The sequence below is a fragment of the Eurosta solidaginis genome, chromosome 3 (assembly GCF_040869045.1).
Source record: "Eurosta solidaginis isolate ZX-2024a chromosome 3, ASM4086904v1, whole genome shotgun sequence".
Classification (NCBI taxonomy): domain Eukaryota; kingdom Metazoa; phylum Arthropoda; class Insecta; order Diptera; family Tephritidae; genus Eurosta; species Eurosta solidaginis.
Genome location: NC_090321.1, coordinates 125,898,560 through 125,925,059, shown reverse-complemented (window position 1 = coordinate 125,925,059; position 26,500 = coordinate 125,898,560). Strand labels below are relative to the sequence as shown.

The following is a 26,500-nucleotide window of genomic DNA, read 5'->3' as shown; positions in this document are numbered from 1 at the left end:
TTGATGTGTGTTTACTTCAAAAAAATAGCTGTGTTAGCTTTTTTATTCATGGCAAGTCAAAAGAAAAGTGCACGAGTTTATTGTAAAGTGAATGAAGGCAAAAACGCGCTTTTGATGCAAAGGTGGCATTTGTGATTTTTCCACACTCTGCGATAGCGTGTAATTAATTATCTATATTTTACATTTCAGTATTTAGTTTAAAAATGGTTTAAGTTGTCGTTAAATAGGCCCTACTGGGCCATCGATTACATCAAATTTAAGGCTGATCATTTGCCTTCTTTTTCGCCAGTATTAAGTTGAATACTTGTTAGGCGAAATTCATTTTTTCCTTCAGCACTTTAACCCAAAAATTTAACTAAACTGGAACTTATTCCTGAAAAGAAAAAGAGAAAACAAATCCATTAATAAGTGCATAAATGGGTATCACAAACGTGTGACAACTGACAGCGCGGCCGACGCCGCAGTTGGAGCACCCCTTTGCGATGCCAGTACTTACAATAAACAACAAAATACGATAAAAATCAGTTATTAGCTCCATCTCTTCCGGGATCACCATGCCAGCAACGTGAAAATAAAAGAAAGTTAATTAATAATATGAAATAAAAGAAATATTTTTATCATTAATAAAATTAATTCATACTTACCCTTTCCTTTGTAAATGTGCCATCGTACTTTAACCAACTTCAACCAACTTGCTTCAATTCTGAGGAATTTTCATTCTATACATTGGTATGTATAAATGTTCGCTGTATATGCTTGTACCAGTGCGCAGACGTTTGTAAAAGAAGAATGTTGGTAGACAAAAACGAAAATAGTGCTAGAAGTTTGTAGATTTGTTTTTTTTCCAAGAAAGCAATAGCTACCGTTTATGTTTGTACAAACCAATTTATGCTTTATTGGAATTTAAATAAAAGAACATTTCACGGAAACAACATTTTTTAAAAAACATGTAAACGAAACAAAAGGCATATTTTAATTTGTATATACATAACTTATGCCTATATGAGGCGGGATTTTTTTCGTGAAGCGTGAGCTTGAAATGCTTCCGAAAATTTACCGCAGCGTCTAATTACACCATCAAGTTCCTAATGTACCAAAGATACTGCCACAAAATAACCAATTTCGGCAAGTTATCATTTCCTTAAAGCTTTATTTTCGTTCAAAATTATGACCGAAACTAATGAATATACCGCAGGGAAAAATTTTGCGTGCACATTTGCTATATTTAATTTATAAATAAAGTAATCTCTTGTTTTGAATTTTTTAATATCACCTAATAATGAATTTGGATGTGCTCGGCAATTAAATACGTTTACCAAATGATCTCAATATTCAGTTTCAGAAGTAGTAGGAAATAAAAATGGGTCAAAAAGTTGGTAAATCTACCAATACGGTAAAGTCCTTGCACTGGCTGTTGTATACTTATACAAACGTATGTACATTGTGTGACTGTGTTTTTTAGTTCTGCATCAAATGACGCACACTGGTACCGAAAACCCGCAAGAGAAACCAATTCGGGATCGGCTTTTGGACCCATACTGATGCACCGGGCAGTCCCAAAACATACTTACGCACAAAAATAAAGGCAAAAACCTCATTTCAAAATAATTATGCTCCCACTTAAAAAAACAAAAAAAAAATGTTTTTCTGTTTTTTTTTGCCGTCGGTACTGCTTGGTTTTTTGGCTGGGGGCAGGACTTGTTGTTTTCAACAACAAACATCACAAACAGTCATGATTAAAAAAAAAATCAACTTTTTCTACGGCACTAGTGCAACCACAAAATACATAAGGTGTATATATAAATATTCACTCCACAAACCCACCACACATTTAGACTAATGGTACGTGCAGATAGAATACGTCGTGGAGAACGCCTCGCCAATCGTCAGGGAATGTTAATAATACACGTCTGCTTGGTCAAATTTGTTGTAATATGCCTGTTAGACCATCTAGACATTTTCAGATATTTTTTTCAACCACTTCATAGCAGCACATACAGATGGTTTAGCTTCGAATTTAATTATGATTTTCTCTATTCATGGGCTGTCGCACACAATTAAATGCATAAAGTCGTCGGCCTCTACGCTCCGCTTAAACTCGATTTATTTATGTATGTTAACATACGTTTGTTAATAAAATAACACTCTTTTTCACACGCAATAATAAAATATCTACTAACTAACTTAAATACGCAATGATTTGGGTGGTTGGCTTGAAATCACGTCCGTTCCAACCTCCCACGCTTATCTCCAAAACAAGTAATTTTGCGCGGTTGGCTTAGAATCACGTCCGTTCCAACCTCCCACACACCGCAATCTTACTAGTTTTGTTAAATATTAATTAGCTGCTCGAAATCACTTCCATTCCGACAGCACTAATAATCATCACCCAACCATGCCACACCTCCTCCAACAAAAAAAACAGTCGCCCAAGAGCGACAGAATACGTTAGACGCTGGAACGGAAACCTCTTCGTCCCGCCCAGGAAAACCTAAACAACAAAAAAACCTGCGATTCTGGAACGGAGACCTCGGCCTATTCGTCCCACCAAAAAACTGCGAATCTGAAAAGGAGACCTGGGCCTCTCCGTCCAACAAAAGGAGAAAACAAAATTTTGCCAGTCTGGAACGGAGACCTCGGCCTCGCACTACTGACTTCTACTCCATATTACTTTATTGATTCTATATATTTTAATAATTATGTATAATCAAATGGCAAGAAATATTCACGTATACTTTATCATAAATGTTCCTTTCATCCTAGTTTAGGTGGCATGCTGCGCAAGTCGGGCAGGACTCCCGGCCACCCGCGAAGCTGGCGAAATACGCGATCTAGGTTAAGTTTGGTTTTAATGCAAATGTTGGGGGTAACGATGTTGCGTATCGCAAGGGGGCGGCATGTTTAGGCAGAATACCTAACTTTCCCGCATCTGGTTGCGATCCCCCTAATACAACTCTGCAATTCGATACTCGACTTTAACTTATAGCCACCCACACCATCACCGCCACATGCATGTGCATGCAGGTACATGCACGTGTTTTTTAGTGCTGCATCAAATGACGCACACTTGTACCGAAAATCCGCAAAGAGAAACCAAATCGGGATCGGCTTTTTGACCCATACTGATGCACCGGGCAGTCCCAAAACATACTTACGCACAAAAATAAAGGCAAAAACCCCATTTAAAAATAATTATGCTCCCACTTACAAAAAACAAACAAAAAAAAAAATGTTTTTTTCTTTTTTTTGATTTTTTTTTGCCCTAGGTACTGCTTGGTTTTTTGACTGGGGCAGGACTTGTTGTTTTCAACAACGAACATCACAAAGAGTCATGATTAAGGATTCGGTACAAAAACAGCCCGAGTCCCGAAATTAAAGAGTCCCAAAATGAACAAAGTTCCGACATGAGATAAAATCAACTTTTTCTACGGCACTAGTGCAACCACAAAATACATAAGGTATATATATAAATATTCACTCCACAAACCCACCACACATTTATGCTAATGGTACGTGCAGATAGAATACGTCGGGGAGAACGCCTCGCCAATCGGGAAAATTCATGTCAGGGAATGGTAAATAATACACGTCTGCTTGCTCAAATTTGTTTTAATATTCCTGTTAGACCATCTAGACATTTTCAGATATTTTTTTTCAACCACTTCATAGCAGCACATACAGATGGTTGAGCTTCGAATTTAATTATGATTTTCTCTATTCATGAGCTGTCGCACACATTAAATGCATAATGTCGTCGGCCTCTACGCTCCGCTTAAACTCGATTTATTTATATACATATGTTTGCTAATAAAATAACACTTAATAAAATAACACTCTTTTTCACACGCAATAATAAAATATCTACTGACTAACTTAAATACGCAATGATTTGGGTGGTTGGCTTGAAATCACGTCCGTTCCAACTTCCCACGCTTATCACCAAAACAAGTAATTTTGCGCGGGTGGCTTGGAATCACGTCCGTTCCAACCTCCCACACACCGAAATCTTACTATTTTTGTTCAATATGCATTAGCTGCTCGAAATTACGTTCACTCCGAAAGCACTAATAATCATGACCCAACTAACCTCACGGCCACTCGCCCTGGTGTCTCCTCCAACAAAAAAAAAAGCAGTCGCCCGGGAGCGACACGATACGTTAGACGCTGGAAAGGAAACCTCTTCGTCCCGCCCAGGAAACCTAAATAAAAAAAAAACCCTGCGATTCTGGAACGGAGACTTCAGCCTCTTCGCCCACCAAAAAACTGCGAATATGGAAGGAGACCTCGGCCTCTCCGTCCAACAAAAGGAGAAAACAAAATTTTGCTAGTCTGGAACGGAAACCTCAGCCTCGCGCTACTGACCTTCTACTCCATATTACTTTATTGATTCTATATATTTTAAGAATTATGTGTAATCTAATGGCAAGCAATATTCACGTATACTTTATCATAAATGTTCCTTTCATCCTAGCTTAGGTGGCATGCTGCGCAAGTCGCGCAGGACTCCCGGCCACCCGCGACGCTGGCGAAATACGCGATCTAGGTTAAGTTTAGTTTTAATGCAAATGTTTTTTCTCGTTCCTTTTCAGCGGTCGGCGATCGGTGGGGTAAACGATGTTGCGTATCGCAAGGGGGCGGCATGTTTAGGCATGATGCCTAACTTTTCCACATCTGATTGCGATCCCCCTAATGCAACTCTGCAATTCGATTCTCGAATTTAACGTATAGCCATCCACACCATCACCGCCACAAGCATGTACATGCATGTACATGCACGTCTATGTGTGTGTTTTGTCAGCACTCATGCATATGTATTTTTTTTGTTTGTTTTTTTTTACAATAAACAACAAAAATACGATACAAAACCAATTATTAACTCCATCCCTTCGGGGATCTCCACGCCATCAACTTAAAAATAAAAGAAAGTTAATTGATAATATGAAATATAAGAAATATTTTTATCATTAATAAAAATAATTCATACTTACCCTTTCCTTTGTAAATGTGCCATCGTACTTCAACCAACTTGCTTCAATTCTGTGGAATCTTCATTCTATACATAGGTATGTATAAAAGTTCGCTGTATATACTTGTACCAGTGCGCAGGCTCGTACTTAGATAGTCCCGCGGTATAGTTGACGCTGGGTCTGGCACGCCCTGCTTACTACCTAAATGTGCTTGACACATACCACTTCTACAAATATTTCCAAGCGTACCTTAAACACTGTGCATATAGTGCTTGTGGCATGCTTGTGTGTTCGACTACATGTGTTGTAGGGTTTTGTTTATTTATATATGTATATATATAAGTAACAAAACTTTTTTTTATTTCAATAGGTTTTTTCTGTTTTCATTTAATTTTGATAGGTTTTTTTTATTTTATTTTATTTTTTCTCACAATACGTTTCGGGGATTTTCTCGTACCTCCACCGGCTGGAGAGGCCTTGTCTACAATCCGTGTATAAACCCTGATTACATGTGAGACGTTTACACTCATACTCGTTGTTTCTACAATTGGAGAGGCGTTGTCTCCAGTCCGTAGGTTTGTCGTTGCGTGTATGTTGACCGCTTTTGGTTGCTCGGTTGAAGAGGCCGTGTCTCCAATCCGTGCTTTATTCCTTCACCTGGGGCAGTATTTGAACGGTTGAAGAGGCCTTGTCTCCCATCCGTCGCATGGTTTACATTATATTACGGTCTTTTCTTATTTTATCATTCTCACGCCGCTAATTGTACAGAGGCCTTGCATCCAATACGTGCACAGCTCGATCCCCTCCACCTTTGCAGTTTGTTCTCCACCCACACAACTCGACTGTTCAATGTTCACTGCTGCGCCGTATCCTTTCAAGACTTCGTAGACACTTCATTATTTCCGCTGTTACTTCGCATGCCACGGACCATTTTACCTTGCTTTGTAGTATGCATCCAACAATTGTTTCAGGAGTGTAATCCTCTCCAAATATTCTGCACAGTTTGCATCCCGAGCTATAGAACCTAGGACACTCGAAAAATACATGGTAAACATCTTCTAATCTATCGCCGCAACAGTGATCGCATATGTTGTTAGGCTCGTGATTGAATCGGTGCAAGTGTTCCTTAAAGCATCCGTGACCACTCAGAAACTGTGTGAGGTAGAAATCTACCTCGTCGTGCTTTCTAGATATCCATATATTAATATCTGGTATACATCGGTGTGTCCAGGGTTCATTTTTGAGGCATTCAACCTGAACTGCCAGTTCTGCACGCTTAGCTCTCGTGCTCCGTCACGTGAGCTTTGATCCCGATAAATCGTTATTTTTACCAGGCTTTGGCAGCAGTACCAGCTTTTGTCATTTCCATATTGTAGGATATGTCCCCTCAGCCAAGCATGCATTAAATAGTTTCGCAAATGTTGGCTTATTATAAGTGAGAGCTAGTTTGAGTGCTCCGTTTGGTACCCCGTCTGGGCCAGGAGACTTGCGGTCTTGCAGCCTATTCACCGCTTGAAGGACCTCGACGACGGTAACCTCGTCAAATGAGTATAGTGCGGCGCCTGATGTGGGAGAAACTAGCTCCCTTTGCGTGGGAAATAAAGTACCTACCACGTTTCTGAGAAAAGAGGGTCATGTTGGCATCACCTCTCCTTTGTGTTTCAATTTCTTAGAGACCAATTTATAAGCTGTGCCCCAAGGGTGATTCTCGACGTCATCACAAAGCTTAGGAAAGCATTCGCTTTCTAGTCATTGACGCATCGCATGCTGCTCTAATATCCGCCATTAATTTATTCGCCATTTCGTTAGCACTTCCTCTATGTTCGACTGTTGTCAACATTAGCTTGAATATGTCGGGGTCAAAAGTGTTTATATTCCAACCCCTGTTTCTTAAGGGTGGTTGTATAGGGGGCCGCCCTCCCCCTCGATCACTGATGTTCCACTTAGCCAACCTGTAGAGATTGGCGCTGACAAACGTTATGTCGATTACGGAGCATGCATATGTATGCCGTGGTTTATGTGTGGGTGACTTTCCCCTTTTTTCGGGCCAACGGATGTTGCCGGCAAGACAACCGGTTTCTTTGATTTCAACAGCCAACCAGCTCACATTTGCCGCCAGCGATCTCTGCCGTTTTTCATGCAAATACACTCAGGTAATATTGCATCCAAGTTATTTATATTTACTCAATAAAGTTCACCCATTATGACGAGAAATTCACGTCTTTCTCTTATTTTATTCCCGCATACACCCGTTCATTGAGATCAAACCCGTCCGCCCACCTCTTGCAAGGAGCAGACGCACCCAGGCAAAACAATGAGTATTTTAAAAGGGAGTGGTGGTAGTTGTACATAATAAGGCGTTTTCGAGATATTCACCAAAATGTGGACCAGGGTGACCCAGAACATCATCTGTCGGGCACCGCTAATTTATTTATATATGTAAAACCACGAACAGTATTCCTGCCAAGATTCAAAGGGCTTTTGATTTCGCCCTGCAGAACTTTTTCATTTTCTTCTACCTAATATGGTAGGTGTCACACCCATTTTGCAAAGTTTTTTTCTAAAGTTATAATTTGCGTAAATAAACCAATCCAATTACCATGTTTCCCTTTTTTCGTATTTGGTATAGAATTATGGCATTTTTTTATCTTTCCTTTCTTTCGATATCGAAAAAGTGGGCGTGAGGACTATGAGGATTTCGCCCATTTTTTACACCAATACAAAGTGAGCTCAGATAAGTACGTGAACTGAATTTAGTAACGATATATCCATTTTTGCTCAAGTTATCGTGTTACTGTGTATAAAAACTGGGCGTGGCTTCAACCGTTCCTGCCAAATTTCATTATGATATCTTCAACGACTGCCAAATTACAGCTTGCAAAACTTTTAAATTACCTTCTTTTAAGAGTGGGCGGTGCCACGTCCATTGTCCAAAATTTTACTAATTTTCTATTTTGCGTCATAATTTCAACTCACCTACCAAGTTTCATCGCTTTATCCGTCTTTGGTAATGAATTACCGCACTTTTTCTGTTTTTAGAAATTTTCGATATCGAAAAAGTGGGCGTAGTTATAGTCCGATATCGTTAATTTTTAATAGCGATCTGAGATGAGCGCCCACGAACCTATATCAAGATACCTCAAAATTTACTCAAGTTATCATGTTAACGGACAGACCGACGGACGGACAAAGTTCAATTACATTTTTTTTCGATACTGATGGGTTTGATATATGGAAGTCTATATCTATCTGGATTCCTTTATACCTGTACCACCAACCGTTATCCAATCAAAGTTAATATACTCTGTGAGCTCTGTTCAACTGAGTATAAAAATATAGTGATCTACCATGTTAATTGTAATGCGTTTTTTGATACAGGCAGTAAAGTTAACATAATGTCAATAAAGTTTTGGATAAGCCTCGGTTTACCAACACAAATGTGGTTTTAACAGCTTTTGGTAATAAAAATAGTTGTAAACCATTGGGCGAGCTCATGAAAACAATACAAGTTGAGTCTTATAATTTACTATTTCGAGTCGTACCGACAGAGTATTTAAGTGTAGACATTATTTTTGTTTTTATCGGCCTATTAATAAATGATTCAAGGTTCGATTCGAGCTCAAGGCCTGAAAAATAATTTTTTTTCTAATGATAATTATTGTTATTTTTTTAATTTTTCTAAATTTGAAAAATTGTATTTTGTTTTTGGAATAGTAAGTAGAAAATTTTTCAGACAACCTGCCATAGCACCGCTGTATAGCTAAATGGTTAGTGCAGCGTGCCTAAAGCGTACTGATGATGAAGGCTTAGCACCCTTCGAAATGGATCTATCTGCGCAGCTATGGCAGATTGTCTGAACAATTTTCTACTTACTATTCCAAAAACAAAATACAATTTTTCAAATTTAGAAAAATTAAAAAAATAACAATAATTATCATTAGAAAAAATGATTGTTCTGGCCTTGAGCTCGAATCGAACCTTGTAGACATTATAATTGGTACCGAAATTTGCTCACAATCCGAATTTAAAACACCTCCGGTTTTATTATAAAGAAACTGAGCAAAAAGCATGAAAATGAAAGTGGAATTTTTTCTGTGTTGAATATTGAAGTTGACTCAAATGATGATGTAAATGTTGGAGAATCAGCTAGGAACTTTGCGAAACAAAAAGTAACAGACCTTGTAAAAAATTTCAAAATAAATCAGTGTAAATCCACAAATGTGCTGTTAAATATTGTGCTAAAAGGAGAAATCCCAATTTTTTGTACACCTCGGAGACTACCATTAAGTGAAAGGTCGATAATAGATGATCAAGTTGAACAATGGCTCAAAGACGGTATTATTGAGCAGTCTAATTCAAAGTTTAGTAGCCCAGTTGAATTTGTGCGAAAACGAGACGGTACTCCAAGACTAGGCCCACATACGACTTGGGGTGTACTTTTGAGGAGCCCTAACCTGATGTGATCCCTTTACATAGTTCCCTCTTGGAACATTACTGTCTGTCTGAGTTTATTTGTATTTGAGCAAGAACGTTTATAGTCGATATCCTTCTTTAAATAATCACCTTAAATTAGAGCAATTGATTGGATTCAGGAATTTGCGAACCTCAAGCTATATGCTTCGGGTTTCGACCAACCTAATTAGAATCTAATATATCTTTTTGTTTTTTTTTTCCAACTGTGGTTATATAGCTGTGTGACAACTCTGATGCTGGAATTGCAGTATCCTAAAGGCTTTATGTCTACGGATCTGACCGCTAATGACAAGTGCACATAAACTGTTTAACAACTTTTTTTTTCTTTCTTTCGAGTTTTGAAGCTTTCTTGAAGTTAATTGCGAAATAGTTATATGGAATTTTGGCTAGCATTTCGACTATATATCCTCTAGCTAACCAATAACTAAATTACCTAACAGGTTTTGAAAATTGGTATTAACTCAGTTAGTCCCAAATCATTTCGGGGCTTAAATTTTATTACTGAAGTGATGTTTATTTATTTTCTTTTATTACGACCAAGTTTTGAGAGTTCAACTATACCACCATTCTCGATGAAACTATTCCAACCCAACCACCACACTGCCTGGGAGTCAGACCATTACTTTATGAAAGTTTTTTTTTGCGTTCATTTTTGCTGCTATCAAGTACTAGAATCAAATCGATATTTCGGATTTCTATTGCTTTTTGTTGAATACGATACGAAATATAATTTTTTTTTTACTATACATAAAACAGTTACATTTGTTTTGACATCTATACCAAGACAAATATATACGCACGTATATAGCCAAATTTATTATAGGATATCTATTTTTTTGTCCTTAATAGTTTTCCTGAATTTTTCATCTTGCTTAAATTTTTTTTTGGCTTCACTTACTCTTTGCGCTCATTGCGTAATACCATTATAGCTTTGAAAAGGATTTAACTTAAATTCGTTGTCTTTTGAGATTTAACTCTGTATGATAACTCTAAACTCTAAAGAGAGACACAATATAACGGCGCTGACTTTTGTAAAATTTATTTTCACAATCTCCACCAACCGTGTCTAACTAGCTCGAAAGTTTTAGTTTTGTCTAAGAAAGTGGACATACATTAAACGCATACATCCTTCTTTTTTTTTCACTTCCTTCGATTTTTGTTCGCTTTATTAACCGGGTTTGGTAATAATGGCGACGCGCAATAGCAACGAATACGGACATCCCTCGGGTATGGTTTGCACAATCTGTAAGGAGGTTTTTTCTGAACATGACGATGTTTTGACGACTGTGTGCTCTCACCGCTTCCACCGAGCCTGCCTTTTAACTTGGCTCAAAACTAAAGCAACTTGCCCGCAGTGTCGCGCGAAGTGCAGTAGTCGCAACTGCCTCGAAAACACAGGTGCACGTCGCCGGACGCGTGCCACAGCTCAGGACGACAATGCGGATCTGAATTTGCCCCGTCTTAGTCATGAGCATGGTCAGGCTGTTGCAGGTGCTGCAGCCCTACCTCTAGAAAACCCACCGGGAAGTAGCCATAAAGAGGAGGAAACTCGCATACGAAACATAGTTTCCGCTGTGATAACAGCCCGGCAAGCACCGATTTTTGAAGACCTTGAGAACCGTGTTACACAAATTATTGAACAAAGACTCGAGACCACCCTCGCCAACGTATTGGGAAGGTTAAATCTTAACGCGACTAATATACAGTCAGCTCCTCCCGTCGGTAATGTTAGTCCAGTTGAAAATATCGCCCGTGTAAATTCTCCACCCAACAACTCGACTCCCCCCTGCGCTAGGGACATTCCAAACCTGCCAAATCATTCTAATCAAAATTTTTACCGTACTGTGGACCAGATGCGATTTAGCGATACATCGAGCGTTCCAATCTCAGGTAGAGTGGCACAGCTTATTTCAAGTTAGGGTGTTACTTTTGATGGGTCCACCCGTATGTCAGTAGATAGTTTCATTCAACGGATTGAGTGCCAAGTCATAGATACTCTTGGGGGAAATTACAACCTTCTCTGTGAGCACGTACAGAGCCTATTTACGAAAGACGCCAAAGATTGGTATTGGAGATACCGCCGCTCGGTAGAACGAGTTACGTGGCCGTTTTATGTCGAACTTTAAGAACCAACTTCCAGCTGCACAAAAGTGACTTCGAACTTAAGGAGCAAATTCGAAGCCGGAAACAAGGAGCAAGTGAAACTTTCGACGAATTTCGTAATGCGGTACTTAAGCTCGCTGAACCTTTGCAAATCCCTTTGACTGAGCCTGAATTAGTAGAGATATTACAACATAATTTACGCTTCCGTGTTCGACAACAATTGTTGTATATGTTCATTAACTCGCTCGTCGAATTGCGCAGACTCTGCCTGAAGGGTGAAAGCCTTGTCAACGAATTTGGTAAGGTTAGCAATACACTTCCGTCAGTAAATTCCCGTGAATACCCACGACGTTATGCCAATGATTTGCAACTCGAAGATGATACGCCCCATGAGTCGGAGGTTGAAGTAGATGAAATCACTGAGAGATCTACTAACCGAAAACTATTGTGCTAGAACTGTAGAAGTGAAGGACATAGATATGTAGATTGTTTGAAGGACCGAACCGTATTTTGCTATGGATATGGCACGCCTGATGTGTATCGCCCGAAGTGCGAGTCGTGTTCGGGAAACTCCAAACCGAGCGAGGCTTCGCACCGGAATCCTCGCCAGGACCCAAAACTGTAGAAAGACCGAAGGTACTCTTACATCCCGTCAATACTCACACTAGCAATGGGGTAATGTCACCTATTCACCCGGAAGAAACGCTCAAAAATCTCCCGTATGTTCGCCAGATCGTGCCTTATGACGTTCGTCTAAGAAATTATAACGAAGTGAAGAACAGAATTTTTGGCACGGGTGGTTCCGCATCTCCTAGCCGTTCAGCCACCCGAATTAAAGCATTTTGGAGAAACACCAAACTAAAACGCAAGTCCTTGAGAAATTTTATATCATAGATAGAAAGAAAATCGTATGATCTGCGGCCCTACGCAAAGATCGAAGTCCTTGGAGAAGAGTATCTTGGTCTGCTAGATAGTGGAGCACAGGTTTCCTGTATAGGAGCCACTCTAGCAGAAGTTGTTCGCAAACAAAGACATCTACGCGAACATAAAACAGCTGTCTGTACTGCCGACGGTAAATACCAGATTGTTTTTGGAGTCTTTGACCTAAGTGTTAAGTTTGAAGGCAAAACAGAAGTGATAACCTTTTTTGTAATACCGAGCGTGTCCCAATCGATTATACTAGGAGATGAATTTTGGAGCAAATTCCGGATTGCTCCGCACGTTATATCCGAGGTGACCCTTGACGACAAGGAAGCAAAACTTGATGAAAATTCCCTCCCTCTAAGTAGCGAACAACAGCGTCAGTTGGCAATAGTCAAACAAAGATTTCCGAATTGTGAAGAAGAGGGCTTAGGGAAAACTTCTCTTTTGGAGTATATTATAGAACTCCAGCATGATGTCCGTCCGATAAAACAACGGTACTTTCCCATTTCCCCTGCTATAGAGAAACTAGTTCATGCAGAAATTGACGAAATGTTGAATTTAGGTGTAATCGAGGAGTCCCCTAACAGTCCATGGTCAAGTCCGGTCGTACTAGTGAAGAAGCCAAATAAAGTCCGTCTGTGTTTAGATTCAAGAAAAATAAACAGCGTTACCGTTAAGGACGCTTACCCCCTGCCACACATTGATGGTATATTAAGTAAAATACCAAAGGCTAAGTACATAAGTTCACTCGATCTGCGTCGAGCCTTTTGGCAAATTCCCCTGTCCGAAAGCTCTAGAGATTACACTTGTTTCACCGTCCCCAATCGTCCGTTGTACCGTTATTGCGTAATGCCCTTTGGCATGCAACGCCCCTCAAGCGCTTTGCCGTCTGATGGATCGCGTCATTCCTCCACACTTGAAGAATCAAGTTTTCGTCTATTTAGACGACCTTCTTATACTCTCCGAAGATTTTAACAATCACTTGTCCGTTCTTTCCGAAGTCGCACTTCACCTCAGGAAAGCTGGTTTGACGATTAACCTAGAAAAGATCAAATTTTGCATGAAGGAAGTTAAATACCTTGGATATATTGTAGGTAACGGAACCTTAAGCACTGATCCGGATAAGATTTCGGCCGTGGCTAGCTATCCGGTATCAACGAGTGTAAAACAACTCCGGCGCTTCCTCGGAATGGTCGGCTGGTACCGCCGGTTCGTGACCAATTTTGCCTCCATTACAACCCCCCTAACAAACTTGTTAAAGAAAGGCAAAGGGTTTGCATGGAATGACGATGCGCAGAAAGCATTTGAAACTTTGAAAGAAATGCTTGGTTCAGCTCCCGTCTTAACCAGTCCCGATTACGAGAAACCCTTCATACTCCAATGCGACGCGTCTAAGCTTGGTGTAGGTGCTGTATTGGCACAGAAAAACGATTACGGCGTCGAGGTGCCAATCGCATACATCTCGCAAAAACTTAACAAGGCCAAAAGCAACTACAGGGTTACGGAGCTGGAATGCCTTGCGGCTATTCTCAGTTTAAAAAAATGTCGGGCCTATGTTGAAGGACAAGACTTTACTATTGTCACCGACCATGCCAGTCTTCAATGGCTTATGCGTCAGACGGACTTGTCCACCAGGTTAGCTCGATGGTCTTTAAAATTACAAGGGTATCGCTTTAATATAGAACACCGAAAAGGGTCTCAAAATGTAGTACCGGATAGCTTATCCCGCCAAAATTTTGAAGAGATCAACGAGACGGAAGCTTGCCCGCTTGTAGATTTGGACTCGGTCGAATTTCAGTCCGCCGAGTACAAAAAGCTAATTAATCATGTCCGAAACAATCAAGCTCGCCTGCCTGACTTGCAAATAGTGGATGATCGAGTGTACAAAAAACAGAGCATTCGGACGGTAACGCAGAGCGGGAGGTGTATAATTGGAAGCTGTGGATCCCTAAAAATTTGGTTAGAAAAGTAATCGAAAATGCTCACTGTCCGCCAACAAAAAGTCATGGCGGAGTCGCGAAAACATTAGAACGTTTAAGAACGAACTTTTACTGGCCTAAAATGATTGTCGATGTTAAGGAATACATCGGCCTTTGTGGTATCTGCCGAAGTACCAAAGCGCCAAACGTAACATTGCGTCCGCCTATGTCAGCACAATACACTGTCCAACGACCCTTTCAAAAGCGTTATATCGAGTTATTAGGTCCGTATCATAGATCTCGACATGGAAATACCGGAATTCTGATAGTTTTAGATCATTTTACGAAATTTCCCTTACTCAAAGCTTTAAGGAACTTTAATGCGAAGGGCATCTGCAACTTCCTGCAAGAACACGTTTTTAGCGTGTTCGGCACTCCCGAAATTATGTTAAGTGATAATGGCAAGCAGTTTAAATCAGCTCCATTTAGCAAACTCCTTGCTGAGCGTGGAATCAAACATGTGTATACGGCCCTGTATAGTCCCCAAGCTAATGCGAGCGAGCGAGTTAACCGATCGATAATAGCAGGGATACGAGCATATCTGAAGGAGGACCAGACCCTATGGGATAAGCACCTGCCTAGCATATCGGAAGCATTGCGAAGCTCATATCATCAGGCTATCGGCTGTTCGCCATACTGTGCTGCCTTCGGACAGCAAATGACGTCGCATGCCGACGAGTATGAGCTTCTCCGTAAATTAGGAACCGTAGACGAAAATATCCTAGACAGATCCGAGAGACTGGTGTTGGTGCGAAAGTCGGTCGGCGAACATATTCGAAAAGCGTTCGAAGCCTCTTCCAAACGTTACAACTTGCGAAGTTCGGGGGAAAGCTTTAAGATAGGAGATAGCGTATACAGGAGGAATTTCGTTTTAAGTGATGCCACAAAGAAATTTTGCTCGAAATTCGCCCCAAAATTCGTAAAAGCAAAAGTCATTACAGTCAAAGGCAACTGTTTATACGAATTACAGGATGACAGCACAGGAAAGCGGGGAGTATATCATGGGAAAGATATTCAGAAAAGCAAAACTCAATGAAACCACGCACCAACCCTCTAAGGGGGGGGGGGGGGGGGGGGGGGTGTACTGACGTACATTGATTCCTTTGATAAAACCCTTAGTCTCCTCATTTTTTATTAATGTGAACGGGTATCACATTAACACAACGGTCTAGTATCTAAAATTCGTCAGTTTAAGACTTTTCAGCATCGTTCAGGTTTATAAATAGTTATAAACTGCGGCCTCAAAATAGGTCATCGCGACTAAGCCAGCGTCTACATATTTCTTTTTGTGTCAAACAACCTAGAAGTATTTGTCCTGAAATATTCATTAGGACTTAAAACATAATTTATAGAACCGGTTTATTGCACCTGATCACATATCATATCTAACCATCAAAAGTGATCTAAATAATAAGGCATCAGAACTATTTGAACATACCCTTTCTTTTTGTTATTACTCAACACTGACTGTATGAATTAACAGCTGAGAATGAGAGAATTGGGGGATGGCGCAAAAGAAGTTCGATTGGCTCGGCCATTTGATTTTTTGGCAGCCCACCGGAGGGAGACTTACATCCGCAGGAACAAACTAAGTTCCTTTATCATAAAAGTTTATTATTTTAAATCGGTTTTTTTTTGTAAGCAATCCTTAAGAATTACGTGGAAAGTCTTAAACGTTTACACTAAATAAAGACACCGGAGCCCGCCAACTTATATATTTTGCAGAAACCAAAGCAAAAACAGCTATATACAAGCTACAAAATAACATTTTTACTTTTCGACTGAGTGAATTCTTGAGTGGTAAATAGATTTACAATCAGCCAGAGCTATTGGAATACCTTCTAGAGTGAACAAACCCAATATGATTGCGATATCACCCAAATAATACGAGCTACTTGAAGCTGTTGTGGGGGTAAATTAGCCGCCGAAACTTTAACGTTCAACTGGACTACATTCACCCTTCAGGAGTCAAGCAACTACGAGCTTCATAAAAGTTAAGCCAATGCGCAACCAATAAGAGGGAACAGAAACAGTTCTTTAAGGAATGGAGATCATTAAGGTGAGGGATAAGAAAGCAGAGAGAAGCGAAGAAAACAGGTTCAGCCACATGGAATTGAATCCGAAATAGTGGACGAAGTAGGTGGTTTCAAGTTGCGGAATTGCTCCGTAGGCCACAAAGCGATTATTTGTAATGAATATATACCTGTAATCTTTATCTCTTTAAATTTTGATGATTTTGGGAATTTGACCTACCTCCATAATAACTTTCTAGTTACGATCGCTTAGGTATACTCACTCGACCGCGCATTGTTTTGGTATAAGTAGAATTGATCACAAAAAAAAACGAAATAAAAACAAGAAAAGAAAAGGAAGCGCGAATTGCACAGTTTGATGTCATGTAACCCCGTAACAGTCTAAGCGACGTCAATCTTTCAATTTTCAGAAGGATGTATGATTGTAGTTATAAATATACTTACTCGAGCAGCCTAGCAACACAACAACCGTACTACGTTGGAACCGGCAACTGTTTGCGCAAACAACGACGGAGCACCAACCTCGAAGTAAGTCCTAACCAAAGGTATTATCACCTATGTATATATTTATATAAGTACTATTGTGCATTGTCCGTAAGCTCAAAAGAAAAATTTACTTTACGCTACCTGAAGTGTCTTTTTGTTTCTTCGTTCATTCAAAGCTTGAATGGACCCCATTCAAAGTTTGAATGAAGTCATCTATGTCGACCTAGACTACGTCACCTTCGATATTATTAGTTACAAAAAAGCAAAAGAGAGTACAAAAGGAACCTTATATGTATGTATAACATCACATATCAATATTTTTCATATATCCTCTCAATGAATCGAATCTTTTTTTTATGAATCAATTGTGCTTTATTTTGACTTTAAAAAGAAAAGGCATACCTAAGCGTACAAACATACGCACATATAAATTAACGTAGGTTCTCGATTCCTTTTCTTTGTCTTTTTTTTGTTACGTCCTATGCTCTCCACTTAGTAAGCGCTCACTCTCACTAATATATGTAAGCACTGAAGCATTTTATTGTAAATATCGGTCAATGACCTCGATAATGAGAAAGTAGGTCAGTAGGTTAGTATCAGCTGTTAACATACCCCCAAAAGAATTTCGCTAACATACGTAATTACATTGTATTAGCATGTAAGATATTTTCTTTTGCAAAGTCAGTAACACCAATGTTTACTTATTATTGGATCTTTAATCTTTAATTAGTATACTAAGGATATATTTTTTATACATATATATATATGTAGATATGAGCTGAATTTTTATAAATACACATTGTTAATATGGAGTAAATCGAAGATTAAAGTGGTCTGATTCTTGCAGGTTGGTGTGTGGAAAAGGGGCTTTATTACCATCTAATAAGCCACGGTAGGGTGGGTATAGAGCAGTCGCACCAATATACATTAGCGCTGCATGGTTGGGATGTTTCACGTGCGAGTAGGGTTGGTTGCATATAGTTACTTTGGTGGAAGTTAGAAGTTGTGTGCAAATTAATATATTTTGTTATGGCTTTAGGTTGATGGATGTTGGCTTGGTTAGCAGGCGCGTACCAGAACCCTCCCAAGGCTGAAGCTCCGACAATCGCCAGTGCACACACTGCAGCTGCTGGCAGGCTTTGCAAGCCCATCCTGAGAACTCAGCCAGAGTCACATAACAGGTTGGTTGAGGGAATAAAGTAATTAAGTTTTTCGTCTCATCGTTCATTATTTCGTAAAATGTCATGTTAGTGAAGTGTGTCAAGTATCCGTAATGTTCCCATACTATTGCCTCCCCGTCCACGGTCGGGATGTAGTTAGCGTTGGTATAGTCTGTGAGTTTTTCTGTCAAAGTGGTTGTTGTCAGGAATGCCAATATTATTATCCTGCAATTAAAGAAATGTGGCAATTAGTGACTTGGTCTGTCAAGAGGGCCTTTATAAGAACGGTGGTGCCTAGGTCCTGTTCAACTACTTCCTCTACATATAATGCTGAGAGCTTATTTCCTAGACTTCGATTCACCAGGACCCTGTCGCTGGCGTTATATGTCATATCCTGACTGTTCTTATTATGATAAACGCGCTCAGCGGCCTTTATTTTTTTTTCTAAACGGTCTCGGATTGATTCCACAGCATTGGATGAACTTAAGTAAAGGACATCGATTGGTTTCCTGTTGATCACTGAGTGAATCGATTTATTATATTCTATAGTAGCCGGAAAAATTAGGTTAACGGTGTCGCTAGAATTTTTTTCTAGTTTAAGGCACCTAGATATCTCGGTTAAAGTACTGTGGAAACGTTCCACTTGCCCGTTTGAGGTACTACGAAGCGGGGGTGCATTTGCGATTGTTACATTATTCTAATCCAACAGTATTGATTTTATGGTATGCGAGTTGAGGGACTTTTCGTTGTCACAATATATTGTTCTGACATTTGGAAAAATGTTTATTAGCTGTAAAATTGGAAGGTTTATGTTAATGATCGTTCTCGATGCGATCTTCTGCACTATTGAAAATTTTGAAAACTTGTCGATGCAAGTTAAAAAATATTTTTGTTCACTAGAGAAGATATCTATGTGTAACATTTGTCCAATGTGAGATGGTATCGGCGTTGCCCCAACGACATCCTTTTTTGGATGGCGGTCGTATTTTTACTTTGAACAGATTCGGCAGTTTGCCACCACCTCTCTTGCTCTTTTATCCATCTTTGGAAAAAAATAGTCGGCCAGGATCTGTTTCACGTTTTCTTGTGCAGCCCTTTGTGCTCGGTTGTGTTCAGCATCAACAATATCATGTTGGTCTCTTTCACCAAACACATCAGAAACCATCTTTTCAGTGTGGTGGAACTTCACGTTGGGATGAAGCTCCACCAGTCGGTGCTGAATCTTCGCCAGAATTGGTAGGCTACAGTGTATTGCGTTAACCACACATTCATTAATTACTTCTTGTAATGTGTCTATTAGCTAATCTGCATCACGAAATGAAACAATATGTCTAGTCTTCGAACCGAATAGGATAAAGGTCTGCTTTGACGGACTTTCGCACTCCTGAAGTACAATTTAATTCCTAAAGCAATTAACAGACTTATCCACTGTTTCAATCGTATAGGTCAGGGACTCCCCGCTATGTACGGCGGCGCAGTCAGAGCTTGCTTCCACTTCAACTTCCCCCATATTCATGTGTTCTCTCGAAAATGCGTCTGCAACATGGTTCTCCTTCCATGACTTGTAAAAAATGTTTGCATTGAAGCTTTCTATTAGAGATTTCCGTCGCTTGATCTTCGCTATTGGATTTTTATCTGAGACTGCAAATGTCAAAGGCTGGTGGTCAGTGAAAATGTTGAACTGCTTTACACCGTACAAGTAATTTCTCAAGATGTTGAGGGTCCACACGATTGCCAGGAACACTCTTTCATTTGTTGCCAAATATTCTTCCCTATCTCTTAGAGTTCTTGAGATCATGGTAATGGGTTTCTTTTCTTGTGAAAGTACAGCTACCAAACCTCTCGAAAATGCATCAGTCGTCAAGTAAAAGGGTTTTGTGAAATGTGGATATGTTAATGTGACGTATTCTGATGCCAAAATTTCTCTAAGTTTGTTGAATGCTTCTACACCTTCTGGTGCTAAGATAATTTTAATTTTTTAGACTGTGTGGCTCTTCCTTTGCCATTTTCCCCCTTCAGCATATCTGTCAGTGGTTTTGCTATGCTAGAAAAATTTTTAATAAAACATCTATAGTAGCCCACTAATCCTAAAACGGAGAGGAGTCCTCGAAGAGTGGTTGGCTGCTCATAGCATTTTATGCCGTGGACCTTATTGGGGTTTGTTTTTACGCTTGATAAAACAAAGCCCAAGTTATCCACCTCAGTTTTCAAAAACTTGGATTTTTCTACGGAGACTCTCATATTGGCCTGGCAAAGCCTACGCAGAACCTATTCAACGTCCCTTAAATGGTCTTCTGCAGTTTTTGAGTAGATAGTTACATCGTCGACGTAAACGTGGCAGGTATTTCCAATTTGCTCCCTCAGAACATCACCGATCGCTCTCTTAAATATACTGGGGGATTTTTTAAGTCCAAAGGAGAGGCGACAGAATTCGTATTTGCCGTTGTTTACAGAGAAGGTAGTTTTTTCTGTCCATCTCTTTCAACTCAATCTGATGGGATCCAGATTTCAGATCAAGTGTGTTAAAGTATTGTGCTCCCTTTAGGTTTGACAATATCACCATTGCATTAGGCATCGGATACTTGCCCTCATTTGTGACTTTATTTATTTTCCCAAAGTAAATCCCTAACCGTTTTTTTATTTCCTGCATCATTTATCCCTTTTTTGTCAACAACCCAAATCGGGTTATGGTAAGGTGATCTGGAAGGGCGGATGATACCGTTAGCCAGTAAATCGGGCACTTCCCCGTTGACGAATTCGGCCACACTGATAGGGTATGGGTAGAGCCTAGAATACACCGGCTCTTCGCTTTTCATTCTTATGGTAGCAACTATATTTGTATTGACGGGAAGGGACTAGTTTGGCTACGCGGAATCCCTCTTCCTAATTTCTATTATCTTAAGGAAATGATTTCGGACACAAGAAGGAATTTCCTCACTTCTCATATCAATGAAATTTTCATCCACGCACTCGTGGAACAACAGCTTTTTTTCCGAAATTGTGTCGTACTACTCCATTACTCAGATCTATTTGAACATTTGTCTGGTTTAATAGATCCAGCCCAATAATAACATCGAACGTTGCCATATTAGGCAATATGAAATAATCTGCCCATACACCAAATAACTTGATTCTATACTTCTTATTCACATGAATATCTCCGTGCAGTGACTTAAATAGAAAAGGTATGGATGCTGGGATGACATTTTTACAGGGTTAGTAAAGTTTTTCGACGCCCCTGTGTCCACTAATAGCTATTTTTTTCCTTGGTGACCTACTCTTCGTTCGATCCACGGAAGTCCCTTTCCCCCTAAAAAATTTAGTTCCTCCTCTTCGAGATTTTCTATTTCCTCTTCCGCCTCCTGATTGTAGGCACTCTGTTGGTTAACATGGTTTAAATTATTTATTCTCTGGTTTTTTGATCCAGTAATCCTACCTGATTCTCCCTGTTGCTTCCTAATTTGTTGTTGTTGTTTAAAGTTAGGGCTCTGTTTAGAATTGTTTCGATATTTTTGTTGACCCTAATTTACTTTTTGTGATTGACGCCAATTTGAATTCTGGCGAAGAAGTGATTTTGATGGATATATTTCCATTGGTATTGGTTAATATTGTTCACAATTTTCGTTGCTGTTCCTTTTCGGTTTTCTATGGAAAAAATGTGGATTTTTTTGGGGGGTTCGCAATCTCTTGTCTTAGTTGTTATCACCGATCTTCTTAAATCTGTCTGGATCTTCAGCAGACGCAGCGAAGCTTGTAGCGAACGCATATCGTTATCTATTTGACTCGACTTCTTTTGCCAGTGCCAAAACGCCCGGTAAGTCATCACAGCATGTCACACAATGGTCTTTACAGACCCGAAATGAATACCGTAAGCGCTTTTGCTCTATACTTTTTGCAGATTGATTCAGCATGGGTCATTATGGTTTTGTTTGTTAGAAGAGTTAGTTCCTTCTCCACTTCCTTGAAATATTTCAGGACTAAAAGGTTGCGCTGTCGGAGCGTAGACAGTTCCTGTTCTATGAGATATATTGGACGTTTTTCCGAATAGGTAAAATCTAGTCTAGCAATGATTGCCTCAAAATTCAACACAGTATTAAAAGATGCTAAGGCGGCATCAGCGGAGCCCTTCAACTTATTTCTAATTATCCCTACGGGCTGATAGTGCCTAGAACTGGCCTGATGGTTTCGAAATACCTCATAAGCTGTGTGGGCGGCCTGACGCCAGGAAACATAGGTGCTGACTTGATCGTCAAACTCTGGTAGTGACTTCACCAGGTCTAGAGGTTCTTCGCATTTAATGCCTGAAATGTTTTTCACAGGTTCGTATGTATGTGGATTTTTCACTGTGCTTAAAGTGGTAACTTGCTCTGTCAGTCGGGTAAGTTTGCGTTCAAAGGACTCCTGTTGCTGTTGCGCCAGTTACGACAGCCTGTGCTAAAGCAGTTATTTGGTTTGCGTCCATTACAATTGTATTCCTATTCCTTGAAATCTGCAAGCTACTAATCCTTTCTAATAAATCCTCCAGATTGCGCTCACTATTGCTCATTAAAGCCTTGCAAAACACGAGACTGTAAATTAGCTTGAAATATTTCAGTTTTTAATCTTTTATTGAAGCTCTTTTAGGACACCTTCACTATCGCTATTACTATTGGCAAAACTCAATGGGTTAATCTATTTTTCAGGGTGCAATACTGCCACTATTTATTACTTTTTCACGAATCACCTTAAACAAGAAACTTTGAGCACTCTACTTACGCAATTAGTATTATAAATATACTATCCATAATTGCGTATTATAACCCCTCTAAATTATTCAATTGATCTCTCCAGTTGATAACTCCTCCAAATTATTGAATTGATTCAGTTGACTTAACCTCCTCCAAGTGATTGAGTTTCGGCGGTTGTAGGTTCAAATCGCGGTTGGGCGCCAATTATTTTAATGCACTTGCGTGCAGCTTTATTGAGTTTCATTTAGAACTGGTTAATGTACTCTAACTTATTTCTACCCTGGGCTATAACCACCACCGTCGTCGTCGTCGCTGCTGTTGCGCTTGCAGCTTAAGCTGTTGTGTGCTACCGCCGCAATACGCTGATATCGGTGGTATTGGTATTTGCCTGCGGGTATGTTGCCTCAGCGATTCCCATGGTTCGAATTGTTTATTATGAATGATTCCGCAGGTGGAAGTCGGGTATCGTTTTTCATTAATATTTAGCTAAATTGCGGAAATGAGTGCAAAAATGTAGTCTAAACAATTTACAGAGCATTAGACTGTGTTAAATTTTATATATATCAATTTACTTCAGCCGAAATAATATTTCGGTTATGATGCCTTTAATCTAGTTTTATTTTTGAGCGGTGACGGGTCGACAGTGAATAACAAGCAAAATAAAAATTTAATTTGTACAAATAAAAATATCTGTGTCGGTATTTTTACTTTTATATGGAAACTTTTAAGATAATTGTACAGATTATGGGCCCAGACACAAACTGCTACCATATCTGGTGTCTGTTTTAAGAAAATAATAAGTGAATTTAATAAAAGAAATAAACAAGATAAAAGTGCATACTGTGTGCTGTGAATTCTTGATTTTTTTTTTTTTTGTGAAACTGTGATTCCTTAAAATATGAAAAAAATTTAAGAAAAAGAAACACCTTTGATGGGGAAAATTATTTTATTTGCAAATTTCACATTACAGCTTCTTTGGCAGAAAATTATGCGCTTAATGCGTAATTGAAGACGAAAAACCGCAAAAAGAAAGTGTACGGTGGGCAAAAGCCTAAAGGATCGCAAAAAGCATAATAATTCACTTTTGAAGTGACTAGTTTTTAAGTTTTGCTAGTGCGGAATGTAATGCAAGAGAAATTTTTTACAATTTGGACATAATATGTGAAAACAACTATTATCATTAAAATTAATTAAAACTCAAAAATAATGAACCATTTTAACGTATGATTGATTTAGTTACGGAATTATTCGTTTCTGGCGCTAAAATGATGGTATTATAACCGCAATTTAGACTTTATCAAAAAAAATTTTACTTTTGCATTTATTAAAAATCGGTTACTTGATCACGAAATAAAATTAAAATTAGCTAATAAAGATACTAGTTTAAAATGTCTGCAAACTGTTGGAAATTTCGAACTATGTGAATATAAGACAAATATGAACAGTAATAAATTTAAAAATTATTTTAAATATAAATCAAATATAAAAGTTTATATAAAATGTCATCATTGCAAGAAAATCGTGCATATAAAAGGGTACTGTTTTATTTTTAAAAGACAACATAATATTCAAAATGAAGATAAAGCTAAGTAAGTGCAAACAGCTTCAGTCCAATCTAATACCGCTTTTGCGTTTATGCTAAATAGTGTAGCAAATTACAAAAATAAAATTTTGAAACGTATATATTTTATTTTGGACTCTGATGATCCGACCACATGGTCAATGATAAGAATTTGATGCTTAATTGTATCTATTGCTAAAACCGATGCATATATCTATGCGAAAGCGACAAACACCTTGCAAATAAAAATGACTGGCAGCCGAAGATCACTCTTCCAAAGGTTTTATAATGCGAACTTATTTGTAATATGTTATATGCGCTTGAATAAAAACACTGATGAGTAGCGTTAGAAAGTTATTCTGCTTTATTGACGAAATTCATTTCTATTTACACAAATGTTCTTAACCTGTACATACATACATACATACATGTTTACATACTAGAAGTGCATGACTTAATAATGAGAAACGGTTTGTCAGCCAATTATTATATTGCCCTATATATTGTCAATATGATGTGAGCGTGGGCTGGTTGGTATGACGCATTAATATATTGGGCGATTTGGCAAATGCGAATAAACTCATGGTGGTTATCTGGGTCATTTAAATATGAACGTTTGTTTGTATGCATATTTGTAACGTTAAGCGTGTTTGAAGTGAAGTGAGTTCCACGCAACAATTCACCATCGGCCTTTTAAGTGAGCGTATATAATTTTATGCTTAATTATAGATGGTCACTGTTATAAGTGTGCCATATTGTTTCATTTTATGTTCATAACCCATTCAACTTGCTTGGTGTTACCAAATAAATTTTTTATTTTTTTTTTTCAATTCAGTTTTGATTTATGCCATAGTGGTGTCACACGTTATAAGTACATACTGAACAATTCCTGAAATCCACCACTTTGGTTTCATACCTACTACTCCTAAATGCACCACTTTGTCACTCTCCTAAAATGCACCACTTAGTCAAACACATGGCAACACCAGAAATACAAAAGTCTACCAGTAGAGTTTAACGAAGGCATACGACTATATAAGTAGAACGAGCGGTGCGATATCAGTTTAATTAAAATACATAATCTGTACTTAATATATCAAATTAATTCTTTAAAATTATATTAAACTTATAACTCATTATTATATTAAACTTTAACTAATGAGTACGATTTAATAAAAACGGACATCCTGAAAACGTAAGTAATCCGTCGCGTGTATATACATACATATGTATATCGACCTCCGGTATATACAAGCGACAGTTTAAGAAGAAGGATTGAATTTCTACGTCTTCGAAATTTATTAAAAATACTTGTGTGTGCATAAAATGTATTCAGCAAAAAGAAGTGCTAAAAACGTTTAAAGAAAAACGAATCGTTTATGTGAACCTGAAAATTAAATTTTCAGTGGCTAACGTTTTGCCATAGTACATAACCACACTTTGTGTGAGACTCCACGAATTTTAGGGCTCCGGCGACATACTCTCTGTTATTGAGCTCAACGGCTAAAACTTAAACTTGCAGTTTTGTAGTTGTGCGGCGATTCATCGTTTATCACGTTCCCCACTTCGTTATGTTGTAGCTTATAATACATAAAATACGTTTTTCTCATTTGTGCATAAAAAATTTCGTATATCGCACTCATAACTTCAATATTAAATATATCGCTCTCGTGTTTGCATACTATACCCATCTCGTACTCGCGTTATTATTTCACATTGATAATCATACATATATTATGTTCCCCACGAAACTAAATCTTATTAGACAACGAAAACAATAATCAAAACAAAATGTCGCGAAAAGAGGTAACTATAAAAGAATTGCGAAAAAAGTGCAAAGATACTGGTTTGCCTACATCAGGTTCGAAAAACCAACTAATACAGCGTTTACAAACTAATCTTGATGATTACGAAAGTGAATAGAGGAAGAAGTTACTATAGTGCAACGTATATCAGCACTTGAAAGAACCGTCGAAAAGTTTATTAATTCTCAAGTAACAACAAATATGAATGCGCGAGTGAATACGTGTGTGCAAAATTTTCAGCTCGCGCAAACGTCCACGCCCGTGTCAACAGTGTTTGCGTGT

At 38.8% G+C, this 26,500-nt stretch overlaps 1 protein-coding gene and 1 long non-coding RNA gene across 2 annotated transcripts in view; one reads left to right on the top strand and one right to left on the bottom strand.

Moving 5' to 3' along the window:
• Positions 1–26,500, top strand: part of Ptp52F (Protein tyrosine phosphatase 52F) — a 2,268,497-nt gene that overhangs the window by 2,195,335 nt on the left and 46,662 nt on the right. The gene's annotated exons all lie outside the window — the stretch shown is intronic.
• Positions 27–717, bottom strand: LOC137246633 (uncharacterized). Its single transcript, XR_010951616.1, has 3 exons — positions 645–717; positions 497–540; positions 27–373 (listed from the first exon to the last, which is right to left on the bottom strand). It is a non-coding gene; the product is annotated as an uncharacterized lncRNA (long non-coding RNA).